Source organism: Copidosoma floridanum, unplaced genomic scaffold (assembly GCF_036245765.1).
Source record: "Copidosoma floridanum isolate Cflo_tuat_1 unplaced genomic scaffold, Cflo_Japanese_pri ptg000006l, whole genome shotgun sequence".
Taxonomy (NCBI): domain Eukaryota; kingdom Metazoa; phylum Arthropoda; class Insecta; order Hymenoptera; family Encyrtidae; genus Copidosoma; species Copidosoma floridanum.
In genome coordinates, this window is record NW_028321883.1 from 921,553 (window position 1) to 940,951 (window position 19,399).

The window sequence follows — 19,399 nt, forward strand, 5'->3', positions numbered from 1 at the left end:
ATTGTTTCACTAGAATTTTTTAGTGAGAGCACACTGTGCAGAAAGACGTTTTGAATGTAAAAAAACCTCAGCTGTCCATCTAGCCTATCAAAAAAAAAATTTTAAATGCCTTTTTCGAGATATAGCATATTTGATGTTTTTTTCCAGTGAAAATGAAATTTTTTAGAATCAACCACACCATCGGAAATTTGACTGAAAAATACATTGACAATGCTATTTGCAACATTTTTCCAGAATAGGAATAAGGCCGAGAAAATGAGCGGAAAACAGTGCTATTTAGCGCTCGTGCAGCGGGCCTGGGACGTTTCGCGTGAAACGCCTCAAATATGTATACATGTATACACGTTTTACCGCATGTTTTTAGAGAGAGAGAGAAAGGAGTGCTCAGTGGTGGGGTGAATAGCAACGGAGGAGTGGACCAGACTTTTTATTGCATATTTACCCCCATGCGGCTGTTCACTGCCCGCCACAAGATGTTTCACATCAAAAACTTTCGCTCCATAGTACTACTCCGAAGGTGGTGTGAAAATGCGTTAACAAATTATGTAGATAAAATAATTTCTACGGGAGTGGCGAAAAATGTCTAAAGATGGCTAGAACAAATATTGAGGCGTTGACCAGACAATTTGCTTAGTAATTGTGAGGAAGCTAAGGTAGGTTTCTCTAAAAGTGTAAGGAAAGCTGAAAGAAGTGGATGCAGAAAGTAGTTTAACTAAAAACGACATGAAAACCCATATAATTTTACCTCTTCTAGAGATACAGCTGAAGGATTGCTCAAGAAAATTGTCTAAAATAGTAAAACAAGCTTAGTAAGTTGTCTGGTTATAGGGTAATCTAACAGGGAGTGATGGATGAGGGGTGGTAGAGGATGGTGGAGTGGGGGCTTAAAAAAAATTCAATGCAATCAAAATAATGTACAAACTCATAGCATTTTACCTTATTTAGAAGGGGGCTAATAAGGGTGGGGGATGCTAAAGGGGGCTCTTCAAAATTTAATGGTGGGGTTTCAGGAGGGTCGATGAAATTAGGCATGACAACAATTCAACTCAATAAATATAAGGTAAAAACCAATAGAATTTCACCTTATTAGACGAAGACCGAGGGGAGCTGGAGGGGAAATAGTGAAGGGCTGATATGAAATGACCCTCTGAAATTACTATAGAATATATATAAATATATATAATAGGCCCCTTGCGTGCTTCACGCGCTAACCTCTCAGTTTTTGAAATGTCAATTAAATACTTCACTTTCCCAGTTTACCTTTTAAAGTTAAACAAATACAAAAATCTTGCACTTTGACATATAAATACAATTTTTCAATTTTAAGACAAATTATGTGAAAATTTAAGCTTATGTATACAAACAAAATTTTTTGTAAAACAAAACAGTACCGTAAATAATAATATTTTTTGTACTCAAATGTTTAAATTAATGTTTAGAAATTTAAATAAAAATCAAATCACGATTTTTTAAATTATTTATGATTAAAAAAAATCAAATTTTTTTGCATAAATGGCCCATGAGGTTAAGGGAAGATATCTTTGTATAAAACGTTCATTTATGATTTCATGTCTCTTGAAAAAAATGTTATCAATGACATGGACTGCTATGGCACAAATAATACTTTTAAAAAAATGACCAGTTGTATTACATTTAATTTACTATTAGACCTGAGTAGTATAAAAGTTTGTTCTGAGATATTGAATCTGAAAAAAACGAAAATAAGTACTTTTGATCATATGAAACATAGCTTCTATGATCCCAAAAATGCCTTATAAATAGTTAAAGGAACATTACATAATTTTACGTGATTCAAATATCTATTTTGAGGATAAACTAATTTTTTTAAGGAAAAGTTTTAGACAGATTTTTCCAGCTTAAAAAAATAGTAAAAGAAGCATGATTGTACAAAAAAATATTGAATCACCATACCTTTGATTGTTGTTTAGTATTTTGAAACGTCATATTAATATTTCTGTAATCAACAAAACATGTTTTAAATCATTATTATTACCTTTCATTTACACAAAACAACTTTTTTAAGTCCAAGCGTTTTCCATGACTGTAAATAAATCTCAACGCCAAAGTTTTAATGATAATGGGTTATATTTGAAGAAGCTACTGTTTTAGTATGGATACTTATAAGTCGCGTTATCAAGATATAACAATAAAAATGTAAATTATCCTTGAATAGAACAAAATAATAATTTTAAGTTAAAAATATTGTTGGGAAGAAGATTTTTAAAGTTAACTAATTTAAAGTACAGAAAAATATTCGGTTCTTATAAATTTTCAAAATTATAAAATTGTGCGTTCTCTTACTGCTCGGTTCGTTTGAAGAATAAATAAATTTATAAAATAAATGTTATCATTATTTAAATGTTGTTTAAGGACACAGTCGGGTGAATTTTAATAATTTTTGTATACTGCTTACCTTTTTAAAAAAACAAAATTATACGGTATTACACGTGAATATTAATTTGGTGTTTCCTGTTTTATTTTAAACAATATCTTCAATTGAAAAAAATTACTCGAAAATGACTAATTTATTTCAAAAAATTAAATTTGCAGCATTCAAACATTAAATTCAAACATTAATACATATGTTGTATAAAGAATACGTACATTAAGTCTTTAAATAATATGGAGTTATAGCACATAACTTTTTTTTAAACTTTGCGCATTATCTAGGATAAGGACAATATGGTATTGTTTATTAAAATATTTAACATATTTTCATAAAGAAAAACAGACGATTTCTCCTTCTTTTATATATTTTCTTAAATATGGCTACCAGCGAGATCCACATTGGAATATTCTATAAGATTATTCCTTGTTTTTTGATTTGGTATGAAAATATCGTGTCATGATTTTCTGTAAATTTATTCTATAATGCAATTATAAAACGCTTTGAGAATTTAAGAGAACAAAAAATCAGTGTGTATAGCACTACCTTGAAGGTGGTATGGAGATGTTATAAGAAATTATAAAGATGCAATAATTATTAAGGGAGTGATGGAAAATGTCTGAAAAGGGTAAGAACAAATAATAAAGCATTGCTCAGATGATGTTATTAATAAATTAATATCCTTTATATAGGTTTTGAGGTGAGAAGCAACAGATTTTACTCTAAATTTGATACTCTGTTTCAAAATAAGAATTGTGTGATTTAACATTACTGTTTAATTTTTAGTCCTAAATTATGAGGCCCGTTATTTTATTCTCTAAAAAAAGTAACTAAATTAATAGTGCAATAATGTAGCAGAATCTTTTGAAATATTAGAATCAGTTGACAAAATACCTTGTAGTACATTTAATCATAAATTTAATGCTGTTTTTGTTTTAGGTTAAGTGGAACAATTTTCTAAAATTTATAACATTTTTGAAAAATCATGTAACATGACGCTGCCATGCTAATTGAGAAAATTTTTTGCTTGGTTTTGAAGTCTAAGGATACTTAAGACAAAAATTAGTGAAAACAATTAAAATAAGTTTAATTATAAATTTCAGAATATGGAAAAAAATCAGTGTTTAGTTACAAATCAATTCAATTTTTCAATTTAAAGAAAGTTCCGAAAAATTTCTAAAATAGAGGGCTTAACCAAATATTAACCCCATAGAAATAATGTTACGGCCAATAGAATTTTATCTTAATTACATGGTGGCTAAAGGGACTCTTTAACATTAAACGGGGGGTGTTGTAGGGTTTATGGAGGCTCAAAATAAATTCAATTAAAAAAAAATAAGGTAATAGTTGAGTCTTTCTCGCCCTCCATATTATATATATAAGTTTATTTCATTGATCTTCTGGGGCAAATGAAAACAATTAGTTTAAGCAACGTTTAGTCCACTGGTGTGTCGACCTCTTCAGGCTTTATTAACAATAACAAATTAATATATTGAACGTATTGAGAAAATGGCTCATACGCAAGTCAAACTGGCAAAGGCCCCAACACCGCAATGTACCCCGCTATCATATTGTACATATCGTACAGTTATCATATTGTACAGTTGATATCATATGGTACAGTATTGAGTACAATATAATATCATATTGTACAGTTGGGAAAAGATACTACTGATACTTTGGATAATACTAATGTCTTATATGAAATCTTATGCAGTGACTGTTCAGCAAAATATACAACTGAAACGAAGAGAGCTTTAAAAGAGAGAAAACGAGAACACCAAAACAACTACAAACCGGAATCGGTAGTTACTTCACACAAAATTTCTAATAACCATAATTTTGAGTGGGACAATATAAAAATATTAGACAAAGAGCCAAATTATGGTAAACGTTTTATCTCTGAAATGTTACACATTACCTACAACATTCATAATATAAATAAGAAAGAAGATGTTTATAATTTAAGTCGCACTTATCGAAGTTTCTTTAATTCTGTCCGTTTTTAAAGACCATGTACGTTCTTAGAATTGTATACTGATAATGTGATATGTGAACTGAGAGCTCGGGTCATCGCACTGCGAAACCTGTATATGTTTGTGTGTGTGTGTGTGTGTGTGTGTGTGTGTGTGTGTGTGTGTGTGTGTGTGTGTTATAAAAGCGGGGTACATTGTGGTGTTGGGTCCTTTGCCAGTTTGACTTGCGTGTGAGCCATTTGCTCGATACGTTAAATAAACTGTCTTTCACGGTTTAGATTAAGATAATTTATTTGTCAGTTCTACATTATATGTATCTGTTGTTTATATTAGTTATTGTAATAATTTGTTATTGTTAATAAAGCCTGAAGAGGTCAACACACCAGTCAACGAAACGTTGCTTAAACTAATTTTTTGCATTTGCCCCAGAAGATCAATAAAATAAACTTATATATAAAAATAAGGTAAGGTAAATGTTCCGATTGTAAGACAACGTCCCAATTAATGGGATGTTTTGAAATTAATTAATATTTGAATAATGGAGAATGTATAGAAATGTAAATAAATTTTGTTAACTTATACGTAGAAACATTTATCATATATATTTTTTTGAAGGCCATAGTACGTACAGAATATTACGAAAAAAATGTTTATTGCAACTCTGCCATTGCAGTACTATGGGACATACGAATCTGCGCCTATTTTGACTTTCACTTTACTGAGTTTTTTCTTAATTAAATTGAATTCTTTGTCAAGATATGTTTTTTTTTCATGAACTTGGGTATTCCTAAATATATTTAAAAACAAAGATTAGTATTTTTAACGCAGATTTTTTATTTATAACCATGTCTTAATATACGTACATCTAAAATTTGAAGGTCCCAGTTAATGGTACAGCATAATGCATGTACCGTATTTACGTACACTTCATATTTATGCCTTTGGCCCGATAAATGAGACACAGCAAAGTTGTTGTTTTTACTTGCAAATCTTGTATTCTGTTATGTAAAAGTGAATACAGTGTGTTTTAATCAATTATGAAGTTATTGTAATTGATATCCAGCTTCATAGTAAGTTAATTATTGACACACACTAATAAATCGTACACATAACCTCAAAAGTGAGCTGTCCTAGAACTCTTTATTTTGTAATTACCTACTTAATTAACAAAATTTACTGATTTTAGCTAAAAAATGAAAGAAAAAAAGGGAAAAAAGACTGACAGAAAAATAGCCTCTAAAGGTGTAAATAAGCAGCAATTGAAAAAAGAGGAAGAGCAACAAAAAAAGGAAGAGAAAAAATTAAAAAAAAAAACAATTACAAGAGGAAAAAAAGAAAATAGAAGAGGCTTAGAAAAAGTTACAAGAACAAATTAAAGATATTTAAAAACAAATTAAACAAAAAAAGTAGATATAATAAGATTAATAGATTTTGTTCTCTTAATATTTTGTTGTTTGTCAAAATTTGAAGTTTATTGTCTTGCATAATACTATTTATTTATTTAAATTAGAATGTAAATTAATGAATACATTAAGTTGAAATATAAATAGCAATTATTATTATTTCCGACAATTTTTTTAAATCTCTATTTTTATCTTCATTTGAGCTTATTTTGTTATTTTACAAAATTGTGATTTTGTGGGGTGAACTTTTTTATATTATTATACTTATTAATTTTCACGAGCTACCAAATTTTTTTTTTTATCGCGGTAGGTTCAATCTAACAGTTCTTGTATGTCCCATAAACCGGGACTGACTGAGTGGGACAACTGGGCCATGCTGTTTTTTGATGTGCCATTAATTGGGACCTCATATTTTTCTTCATTATTTCAAATTAAATTATTATTGCGATTATATTTATACACTAAAATAAATTTTTTATTGCTAGAACACATAGTTTTACATTATAATACGAAAAATTTTCTGGTTATATGTATTTTTCAGCTTCGAATAGCTTATTTCACTTATAAGTTCGCTTAATCCTGTCTCACAATCAGGACATTTACCTTAAATTCGAATTGAATCTTATAACAACCAAAACATACTATGTTTATAATCTTTACTCTCTATTAAAACTTACGTATTACCATAACAGCTGTTTCCATACTCAGTGCCGTTTTCAGATGGCCATCAAAATTGAGTTGAAATTTGGCAGTCATCTGAAGAAGGTACTGTATACCGAAACAGCCGTTACGTAAAAACTTGAGTTTTAATAAAGAGTGAAGATTGGACACCTGATGTGTTTTAATCGCTATAAACGTGAATCTTTATTGAGTATCGACCAACACAATTAATTAGTAGAACTTTACCTTTTATAGAGGGTTGGCTTAGGGAGGTCTGAAGAAGTGGAGAGGGCGACGGGGGGTTGTGTGGAATGACTTTCCAAAATCAGCGTTATATATATATACACGCTAGTGAGGCCTCACCCACCTACGCGCTCTGTGCGCTAACCCCCCAATTTTCAATATATCAGTTAAATACTTCATTTTTTAACTTTGCCTTTTGAAGTTAAAAGAATACAAAATGTCAAAATAAAAAGTTTTGTTGAAATTTTAAAAACTAACGTAAAAGTATTTCTGAATAATAAAAAAAAAATATTCTTACATTTGGAAATTTTAAATACTGTGAAATTGACTTTACTATTCACAAGAAACCTTGATTCAAGTTATCATGGCACATTAAAGTATCAAAATTCTAATACTTACAATAATTTTAATAGAATACTAAGCCAATCAACAGATCAAAATAAAAAAATGCGCCTGAACCATCTACTAGTTGACCTAAAATGTGTCCAAATTTGGCTAACGCAGAAAGTTTCTGTATCGCCTGTAGATTAAAAATCTATGTAACTTGAAATCCTAGCTGATCGGATTAGTAAGTTATGCCCATTTTTCAGTTTTGAATGCAGTTGACTCGCGAAATGCGGAGACGATCACTTATATGAAGTATATAATCTTATTTCTAAGCTCTACTACATAAATATTTCTTAAAGTATGTTATATTTATTAGTTTTTGTAAATAAACAATGTTTTAAAAAATTTTTTTTCAAAATTTGAAGGTGTTGTTCACAACCGATGATAGAACAATGACATTTTGAAAAAAAATTTTCGCTTTATTAACACTTTGAAAATTTTAAGAAATTTTTTTAACGTTTGCAAACAACTGTATTATACTGAATTATTTTATATTATCTATCATCAAATTCAAAATTTCACCTTAAAGTTCTCATGATGACAACAGAAAAAAAGTATGCGGCCCTTGTGGAAAGAAAATTATATTTGGAACTGTTATGCAAGAAAAATTCTTGATAAATAAAAAAACTGAACAACTTATTCAACAGTATGTATCAAGTGATTTTAACTTGACCGATGAAAAGTACCCCGTTAGCATATGTAAATTCTGTTCTGTAACTCTTTCGCAAGTTGAACAAGGTATTTTCAACCGAAATCTACAAAATATGCCAAAATACAATGATATAGTACTTCCAAAAAAACTTGCTCAACTAAAAATGTATGTGACTGCTACATTTGTTTGACTGCCAGATTCAAAGGGCACATTAATATTAAAAGAGGTAGAGGAAATTTCAAAGATTTAAGTAAAGAAATTGATATCACTGTAGGATACCACGAATCTCAGAAATCTGAGTCACCATCTCCAACATTAGCAACTGAGTCGATAAAGCTTTGCAGCAAGTGTTGACAAGAAATTAGAAAAGGAAAGCAGCATGCTTGCAAAGATTTAAAAAATAATATTCTTAATATTGTTGATAAACTACCTGAAAAAACTCAAGAACAGCTGTTATTTACTATTATTAAAAAAAATTGGCTTCTGAAAGTGATATAAATGGAAAACTCTCACGTAAAAACATCGATTTAAATCTTTCTACGGGCGGACGAAAATAAAGAGTAGCAGTTAATTCAGATTCAAACAAATCAATTTCATTTGATGAGGAATCTTTAGATAATTTAAAGAATAAGATGGGAGTTTCATCAAGAAAAATGATAAAGTTTACAAATTTTATAAGGTTGTACTGTTGAACGAAAGTTTGTTCCCTTAAATTATCGTCAGCACATGAAATAGAAATCGAATTTGTTGAAAGACGTACACAAAACAGGTATGTATGAATTTGAATGCGAAAAATCAGGTAAGAAAGAACTAAGACCTGTCGTTTATGCCGATGCAGGAGAGCTACTTTAAGAAGTAATTATAAAAAGAGATGTAGAAGGCAATATCACGATAAAAGTTATGGCTGATGGTGGTCAAGGCTTTTTTAAAATCAGCTTGACTGTTCTCCCTGAAAACTATTCTCTCGTTGATGAAGAAGAGATCACTGAGCAACAGACTTATAATGATCCAAATTACCAGTACGTTTCAGAGAACAATGAACCGAAGAAGAGAAAACTGTATTCAGAAGGTAGAACATTAAGCAAGAAAAGTAAACTAACTAGTGCCGATTTTCTAATTATTTTGTGTGTTTTCCCTGACATAAAGGAGACGTACGATAATATAAAAACTTTATTTGATTTAACTAATCTGAATAACATCCCTTTCAAGTTTGTTTCAGACTTCAAACTATTGTTGATTGTAAACGGACAACAAACTGCTACATCGGCGTATCCTTGTCCATACTGTTTCATTTCCCTACACGATTTAAGAGGCGATTCAGATAATAGTAATACTACAAGCACTAATCAAGCTGAAAAAGAAGATCATTCAAAACCAAAAACTTATGGAGATTTACGAGCAGATTTTGAAAAGTACTGTCTTGCAGGACGAAATAAAAATTTAGTAAAGATTGTCACAGTACAATAAATTTGCCTCTTTTCAGCGAAAGCGATGAAATCTACGCACTAGAAAAATGTATTATTCCTGAACTGCATGTACTTCAAGGCTTTGTCAATCACTTATGTTGGAAAGGTTTAGTTCCCTTACTAATTAAAGAAAAAGCATTGTTGTGGCCAAGAAAATTAAACCTTGTATCTAAGAATTATCATGGAGATGCCTTTGAAGGAAATGCATGCCGAACGTTACTAAAAAATGCTGATTTGCTCAACAATAAAGAAATTTACAAGAAAGTAGGCTTGTATAAAGTACAGCCATACATAGCAGCGTATAAAGCGATGAATAAAGTAGTTAACTGTAGCTTTACTTCTGGTAAAGTAGGACCGTCGCTTGATATTCATATTAAAGAGTTAAAAAATGCTGTCAAAAGTATAGATAAGCTTTCTGAAACTTTAAAAATACATGTCATTCTTTCACACATAGAAGAGTGTTTGCAATTCATAGATCATAATAATAGACTAGGGAATTGGTCAGTGCAAAGAAGTATTTGAATTTCTTCGTTAAATGATAACCATTATAATAAAAAAATAAAAAGTAAAAAAAAAAGATAAAAATGATGAGAAATTTAAAAAAAAGTAAAAAATAAAAGAAAAACATGGGACCACTTAACCACTACGTCCTTGTCGTTGGTCCTGGGTCACGCTGAAGGTGTTTTTTTTTCTATTTATATTGATGTCACTATGCTTAACTTCGAATAGTTAAGATAGCATTGCACAGATAAAAAAAACGCAAAGTTGGCACAATTCTGTGATTAATTGTGAACAGCACCTTCAAATTTTGAAAAAAAAAGTTTTCAAAGCATTGTTTATTTATAAAAAGTAATAAATATAACATACTTTAAGAAATATTTATGTAGTAGAGCTTAAAAATTGGATTATATACTTCATATAGGTGATCGTCTCTGCCTTTCGCGAGTCGGCTGCATTCAAAACTGAAAAATGGGTATAACTTACGAATCCGATCAGCTAGGATTTCAAGTTACATAGATTTTTAATCTACAGGTGATACATAAACTTTCTGCGTTAGCCGATTTTGGACACATTTTAGGTGAACTAGTAGCTGGTTCAGGTGCACCGTGAGAAAAAGCAGTGATACTTTGAACTACAATTACAATTAAATAAGAAAATTTAAAAGTCAGTTTCTTAAGAAAGTAATTGAGTGATGGACATAAATTATTAAAAAATTTATCAATTTTTTTGTTTGGTTATGATTATTATCTCATGAGAGTAAGATAATTTATCGTAAGACACATTGTCAATAAGTGGAAATATTATAAAAACTACATTTTTGGAAATGATAAATTTGAAAATGTAATATTCAGTAATAGTTATTTTTATCTTATATTACAAAGTAGAATTTTTGCCACTGCAATTCATTGTTTTTCGACAATGTTTCAGGCATACATTAAAATTACATTAGACTATTCAAGTAACTTTATATTATTTGGTAATTATTCTAGTCCTTCAGAATTGAGTATATTATTTTCTGGTGAGATTGATTCTGGTGTTTTTACTATGTAATATTTCAAAATGCAATTATAAAAAAAATTAAAGTTTCACTTTAGTTGTTATTATTATGGCAAAACTTGTTGAAGTCCTCTGAGTCAATATGACAAGAAACTAAAAAAATTTCTTTTTTATGATAATACTTCAAGAATACTTAGCCAATAGTACAATAAAATTTTTAGTTTTGCATATTTAATAAGTTGTAAGATAAAACAAAAAAATAAATCTAATCATAACATAAAAATTTAAAGACGAAATTGTTACATTCTTTTTAATACTCTTAAGTAAGATAAGAGCAAAATACCTAAGAATAGTGAATTATATATATGTCAGATGTATCTGAGTATCAAGTAGCGATTGAATTCAAGTAAAAACAATAGTCTCATTAAAAATCATATAGAAATCCTTACTTTCATTATGAACAAAAACCCTATAGCTAAAAACTATAAACATTTCCAATCAAGTTGCTGATGTAAAAAAAATTCCTAATTATAAAATAGTTTTTTTGAAAAAAAAGTGAAAAACAACATACCCAAAATAAATAATTACCTGCCTAAAGTGGAGCAATCATTGTTTCGGACTCAGGATTACCAAAAAACTTTAATTGAATCTGTGTGTCTATCCTAAGGATGTAACAAAAAATCATCAAAAGAAATGCATTGAAATAAACTCTCTCCCTTTTTGTTAATCGATGTTTCCATCAAGAGAATTTTTATTATTGTTATTATTATCATAATAATGATAAAACTAATCTCACCATATTTTTTATCTAGATTATTCTACAGACTAAGTATAAAGAATTTTAGTCCTCTATTCTATGCCAGAAGATTAACTCAACATATTCTTTTACATACATATTTTATGACTGAAAATATTCAGCTAAACTATTTAGAAAACAATTTAAAAAACTTAGGAATTAAGTGTTATGAAGGTTTATTAGATGCAGTAAAAAATATCGCCTGAAGTATATTAAAAAATTTTTTGAAAATAAAGAAAAAATTGCATACGTGTATGTGTACATATATATATATATATACGTTACCATCAACGTATGTTGGAGAACCACGTTATATGCAACAACATTATCAAGACGCTATGACTATAATAAAGAAATGCACTAGACCAAATTTATTTATAACAGTTACGTGCAATTTTGAATAAAAAAAATTGAAAATGGTTCTGTCTAACTTACCAAAAAAAGTAGTGTCAAACTATATACTAAATATAGCTATTTGGCTACTCCACACAAACTTACAATCAATTTTAGACGATATAACGGGTGACAATATTCTTGGTAATGTATTAGCTCATGTTCACATAGTAGAGTTCCAAAAACGTGGACCAATGCATGCACATTTACTCATAATATTACATTCTTATAATAGAATAATCACTTTTGCAGATATGAATGTGGAAATATGGAAGTGTGCTAAAAAATATGTATACATATATATAAATCATTGAGAGTGTGGTGAACAATGGCTGAAAAGGGCTCGAACAAATATTAGAGCGTTTCTAAGACAATTTATTAAAAATTGTAAGGGGACTTAAGAGCTTTTTTAAAACTGTAAAGAGAGCTGAAGGGGGAGATGCAAAAAGTAATATAACTATAAATAACATAAAAACCAATATAATTTTACTTTAGAGATGCGGCTGAAGGGTGGCAGGAAGAAGATCTTTAAAATTGTATTGGGGTATACTGTAATTAAGTTAAAAAATTGGAGGGCGTGGAAAGGGGCTAAAAAAGTTGTGTTTGGTTATACTGTTATTGGGTTATAGAATTTGCAGGGACTGGAGGGGAGGCTAAACAAAAATTAAAATAAGTTTAGAACTGATAGAATTTTACTTTATTATGCGGGGTGCTAAGAGGAATGTAGGAGGGGCTGAGGGGAGCATGTAAAAATCGAGCAAGGGGCTGATAGCATGTCGTGAGTGGGGAGGGGGTGAAGAGGGGCTTTTAAAATATTCAACCTATTAAAATAATGTAGAAACTGTTAGAATTTTACCTCATTTAGAGGGGAGCTGAGGAGTGATTAAGGCTAGGTGGAGGTGGTGGTGTGGAATGTCCTTTCAAAATCACTATATAATATAGTAATATATTTATACTAGTCGGCTTCACCCCCTGCGGGCCCTGTGCGATAACCTCCTAGAAGACTTTGATTTATTTCGGAACTCCTTCCAAATCAATCATTACTCGTATATACACTGCTATTGGAAGATTAAACATTGTTTTCCAAAGATAATGAAAGTTTTTGTTTGGAATGAATATTGAATAAAGTTAAAGGTATGACAGTATTAGAAGATTTGAAAATATATAATGGAATCGTTCATAACACATATAAAGATGTTGCTGTAGTAATGGTTTTGATGAAATATAACACCCAAACAGACGATATATTTAAAGAAGCTACTACTATCACGTGCCTTATGAATTTAGATAACTTTTCGCATGCTTCTTACTTTTAGAAAATTTTTTAAAGACATTTGTAATAAATATGAAACTTAATTTACAGAAGATTTCGTTTTCAATCAATAAAATTGTGCTATTTTGCACATAACTCAAATTCTTTCAATGTAAGATACGTTTTATCAATCGTTTAATTTATCTACACCTGTAAATATTGATCGTGTACGAACAACAGATAATCCAGATGAAATTGCTTTTTGACGGTTCGCTCGGTTGAACAAATTGACGGTTCGCTAAGCACGGCTGAGGGATGTGGGGGGCAAAAAAGGCATTGAAAGAGAACAAGAGGGAGATGCTTAATTATTTTTTCAATAATAAAGTTTTAAATAAGATAAAAGTTAAAACATAGACATATTACAGTATTGATAAAGTGACATTTAAGGGAGTTTACTAATTTGATAATATCTTTACCAATTTTCAGATACAAATACTGAATAATAGTGGGGAAGGCTTACCTTCTTATGAACTAAATTGAAAAATTAGAGCAGTGGTTATGTTAATAAAAAATTTGAGTAAATAGGATTGTTTATGTAATGGTACAACGTCAAAAATAACGAAGTTGTTAAAATTTAATATTGAGATTTAATATTGAGGCAAAAATAAAATTTGGTAAAAAAACTGAACAAATAGTTTTTATACCATAATTGCTATGAATACTATGAATACACTGTTATTATCATTTATTCCATACCGAAAGCAATGTTTGTAAGTTGCAGCTATTTCAATGACTATAAACAACTTAAAAGATCAAACTTTCGATAGTATATCTCTTTTTTTGATACTCTATCTCTTTGTGGTTCATAGGGCTGATTGGCTTTTTACATCACTACAGTGAAGTGCCCTATCTAAATGTATACATGTGTATATGTATAATCACCTATACATTTAAAATATTTATATATATTTATTTCTTATAAATATATTATAATTTGTGCATACGTGGAAAAACAAAGTGACACGTAACGTAATGTAAAATTTTTTAAAAAAGTGTTCTACTTTTTAATAATGTTTTAAATAGTTTTATTATACTCTACTGGCAAAATTCTAAGTAATTGCTATCTTTTTTTTATGTTGTTATATTTTTTTATGGACTACTTTCAATTTATATATTATATAATGAATGTCATTTTTTATACATGGCACATTTTCATGGTTCCACAAAAAGATTGATTGGGGATTATTTTCGCTGGTGTTATTACTCTACCATAAAATTAAATTTTAATATTACACGTACGTATATCACGTCATACACACTTCTACATGATAACAACAAGAAACTAGGTGTGAGTCTCGGGATCCCTGGCAGAAGTGAAACTTCTAATTTAAATGTTATTTAACTCGGTATAACAGAAACTGAGAAAATTAGATTGCACCTACTTTTAATAGGTCTTCAAGAATCCCATATTAAAGCATAAAATATATACTTTAGTTACAAGTGACGCAGGTTAAACGCATTTTAAGTACTTCTAGGTTTGCTATAATATATGTATTAATATATGTACGAATTGTTGGTCATGTAAAGCAGAACAAACAGCAAAACGAAACAAAATTGTATTGTTTTTTCCGTAGTGCCCCCAAAAAAGGTACTTTTGTCTAGTTACGTGGGACTAAAGTTCTTTTCATTAAAAATTTTTTGTTCGTGCATTGGATATCTGATTGCGATTAAGGAAAACTATTAACACATAGTTATTTTCCATTGTAAAGTAGTAATTTGTCATTTAATTCGTTTTCTATGATTTTTTATAAATTAATATTAAAATTTTCCCGTGCTTATGACTGATTTCTACTAATCTTAAAATAAATAATAAAAATATAGATTTCGGTTACGTGACAATTCTTCTTATAATACATGATACAGAATTAGAGGGTAAATTAATCGATAGCTAGGATACGTAGGATGTAGCTTTGCCTTTGAGGTATGACTTATTTTTATAATTGTTACGATTGTTTGAATGAAACCGTGTAACATATATTTTTGCTCCTCAATAATTATTTTCTATACGTAGGATTATTTTTGGCGTATCTGGCTTCCCTTTTGAGATACGACTGTTTTTTTAACTTTAAGATGTTATGTTGTAACAAAATTCTTCAAAGATTTTGTCAACATTCGTATTAATTTTACAAACATGCCATACTGAATAAAAAAATGTTTTCTTACTTGTTCTTTTTAAGATACAGTCGAAAAAGAAAATAATTAAGATTATGTTTGTGCATAGTCCAATCCCTTTTTACTATTGCACCTCGATTATGTAGTTCTCCTTCAAGAGGCCCGTAAAAATTGTCATTTTTCGCCAATTTTGCTCCCCTTTCGAAATACCGCGTTTTTTTTTGTTTTCAAAGGTCAGATTGTCGTATTATAAGTATTTAATACTTTATGCACGTTTCTTGACAGACAGTGATTCTGTTCGATTGTTACCTTATTAATTTTTTCTTGTATAAAAGTAAAGAAGACTTATTTCTTTTATTTATTTGGTAAATCTCTATTATTTTAAGAAAATTTCTTGAATACACAATGAAATTATATTTTAATTCTTATTTTAACCAAACTATAGATAAGGATATTTAAATGTTCAGGTACAAATTTTATTTTACTGACAATGGATTAGACTCTTGATTAGAAATCTTGTTGAGGTTGTCGAGAGGTCCTCTTTAGGATACCTAAATAGCCTACCGAGGACCTACGGAAGAAAAGTAACAAGGTTTAGTGGAAGCTCTTCTCAGGTATCCTCAGTAACCATATATCTAACCATACGTGAAGCGTGTTTTTTCGTATATACATCATGCACACATAATGAATATTGTTGCTACAAAAATGGTACAATGAGCAGCTGGAAGCGAGTGATAATTATGGCTTAGGTAAAATGAAATATTGATTACTGCATTATGTACTTAGTTTTATCAATTTTTAAATAAATAAGCAATTAAATGTATTTCAATGAAATAATAAATCAAGCCTCTTTGTTGACTTTATCAGTTTTTTTTTTTTTTTTTTTTTTTTATATACAAAATTTACTCACTGTAGTTCTTCAGTGCAAAAATGTAATAAAAATATGCTTTATGCATTAACGTGTTGTATATATATATTATCTCGAAAGGATAAGACAGGCTATTGAGGATACCTAAAGAGGGCCTCCACAACACCTCGTTATTTTGCCTCTATAGGTCCTCAGTAGGCATATCTAATGAGGTATTCCCGTTCACTGTAGGTATCTTCAATAAGTTTTTAATCAAGCTATCACAGATTATTAGCACATCCAAGGATTTTTAGTACAGAGTCTATGCCTATCCAAAATAGTCACGTAGGTCTAGATCGTCTTTGGAGCCCTTAGGTGTCTTGAGCATGGCTCAAGTGATCGACCGAAGTACTTCGCCTGAGGAGCGTCATCGTTATCCCTAGTGCCCCGACTACTTAGGAGAGTGTTGTCACCACGCTTGAAGCCGTCGAGCACCGAAGGTCTAAGTAAGTACCAGTTAGTAGTAGTAACACACCACTGGTATACTTACACTAATATTATCGGTGTTGGCCTTCGTACCTTATCCTCTTCCTCTCGGTGTGTGCTCGTCGCGACCCCTACTGGTATACAGGAGAGTCCCAGATCTGGTTAGACATTGAGTATATGCGTCCTAGTCTTGCTAGAAAGGATATATATTCTAGCGGGCTCCGCTCCCCTGCGCGCTCCGCGTGCCAACCCTTCAAGTCCAGTTTGAAATTGATTGATAAAATATAAAAATTTCTCATTTTTCATTTTTTTTTCTTCTAAAATCTTTTTTCGAAAAGTAACCTGATCAATAATATCAAAATTGGATCGTATGTGCGATATTAATTACAACAAAAAATTAACATCTTCTGATGTAGGTGAATCATACTTTAGAGAAATGAAAGTTACATATCCTTATTGTTTAGCTTCTTCTTGGAAGCAAGAGCGTACAAAACTTCATTGTTATAAAAATGGAAACATAGTTCTACCGTATTTAAGTTCTTTTAATAAAGATTTGCCGAATCTCTTTACGTATGACGCAAATTTTAGATATTTGATAAGATATTATAAAAACCCTTTTTGTTTCGCAACGTTTAATGCAAACTTCGTGCATCAGCAAAAAAAAACTATTCATAACTTAAAAATTTAAGGACAGCTTTGTCATATTACTCCAAACAGTATTTCACAGTATGATCAAGAACTACTTAGTAGTCAATTATACATTTATGATGACTTAGTTGCAATTGAAAAAATATTAAAATCGATAAAAATCCAGTTGAAGAACATATACAAAGCTTAACAAAAATATTAAACGATAATCCTTTCGCAGAAAATCATAAAAATTTACATCAAATCTTAAACGTTCAAATTTACCAAGTTATAAAAGTGTTTTATACGAAAAAATGACGAACAACGTTATATAAACGAAAAACCATAAATACCAGAATTTGGTGCTATTATTGTTTCAAATTCAGGTATAATCGACAATTACGATTATTGTTTCTCCAAAAAATTTACCAGGTGATTCTCCACTTAAAACATATTTAAATAAATTATTGCATTTCATAGATCCAATGATATTTCGTTTACTGTTTTCATACGAAGATTTAGGATGAAGTTTAAAATTTAATCGAATTTAAGAAATGAAAAAGATAAATTAACACTTTCACAATATTATTTGTATAGACTTGAAGTTTTTTGAAATAATCAAAAAACAGTAACAATAGAATATTACCAAGGATAATTGGATCATGTTATGAATAGCACATCACATGTTTCAAAAAATTTCGAAGATAAAAAAGTTGGCAATCTTTTCATTTTAGTTTCGACACATATAGGCAGTCCTAGGTTTATGTAGCAGCATTACCAAAAGCTATGGCGATTATAAAAAAATTCGGATAACCAGATTTATTTGTCACAGTTACGTGTAACCCAAAATTAAAAGAATTTAAAGAAATTTTGAAAAATTGCCAACAGAAACAACTTCCAACGACATTTCTAACATAACTGGTCGTTTATTACATCTAAAATATAGTCAATTTTATATTATTCAAAAATAAATTTTCGCATACGTTTATACAATCGAATTTTAAAAGAGAGGATTACCACATGCCCACATTCTAGTTACATTACATCCAAACAATAAATTAACAAAACCAGATGATGTAGATAATCACATATCAGCTGAAATTGTAACTGACTATGAAAAATAAAAGAAATGGATTATAAAACACATGCTTTATGGACCTTATAATAAAAACACTGATTGTTTCGATTGAAACAAAAAAATTTGTAAAAAAAATTTTCCAAAACAACTTTGTTCAAAAACTACCTTTGAAATAGATGGTTATCCCAAACATAAAAGAAAAGACAATACAAGTGATGATCATAATTATACAATCAAAAAAAAGGAACATAAAAAATCCTATTAAAAATTCAATGGTTGTTGCTTATAATAAATACTTATTAATAAAATTTTGTTGTCACATAAATTTTGAATGTTGTGTTTCTATCTTAAGTATTTAAAACATTTTTGATTACATTTACAATGTTAGTCACAGGGTTTTTTGTAAATGAGAAAAAGAAAATCAATCTGAAAATCCTGAAATAAAAAATGAAATAAGTCAATACGTTAATAGACGTTACTTAAGTCCCATGGAAGCAGCATGGAAACTTCAAAAATTCCCTCTTTGTGGGAGAAGTCATTCAGTATTCCATTTTTTAGTTCATTTACAAAACAAACAAAAAATAATTTTCGAAAAAAATAAGGTAGAGGAATCAATTGGTAAGTGGAAAACTCCTTTGACGGCATGGTTTGATTTAAACAAAATACAAAATTTCGCAAAATCTATAAAGTACGTTAATCATCCAGTATATTACATGGTCGATGATAAAGTGAATAAATGGAAAAGACGAAAATATTCTCAAAACAAATATTATCATAAGTAGAATAAATGTTATTTCTCTAGAAGACAGAGAAAGGTTTTACTTGAAATGAATAATAAACTAAGTTAGAGGTAAAACATCATTCTCCGATTTGAAAACTTCTGATGATATTGTTTGTGATACATTTGAAGAAGTAGCTATTACTATGGGATCAGTAGAAAGTAATTCACATATTGACAATATTTTTGAAGAAGCTAGTAATGTGATGTTACAATTTGAATTACTCAAGTTTTTTGCATGGTTCATTATATCTGAAAATTTTCAAGGAAATATTCAAT

The 19,399-nt window shown here is 29.6% G+C and overlaps 1 protein-coding gene and 1 pseudogene across 5 annotated transcripts in view; both read left to right on the plus strand.

Moving 5' to 3' along the window:
* Window positions 1–19,399, plus strand: part of Atg9 (autophagy-related protein 9) — a 363,261-nt gene that overhangs the window by 146,033 nt on the left and 197,829 nt on the right. The gene's annotated exons all lie outside the window — the stretch shown is intronic.
* Window positions 7,614–10,173, plus strand: LOC149375490 (uncharacterized; annotated as a pseudogene).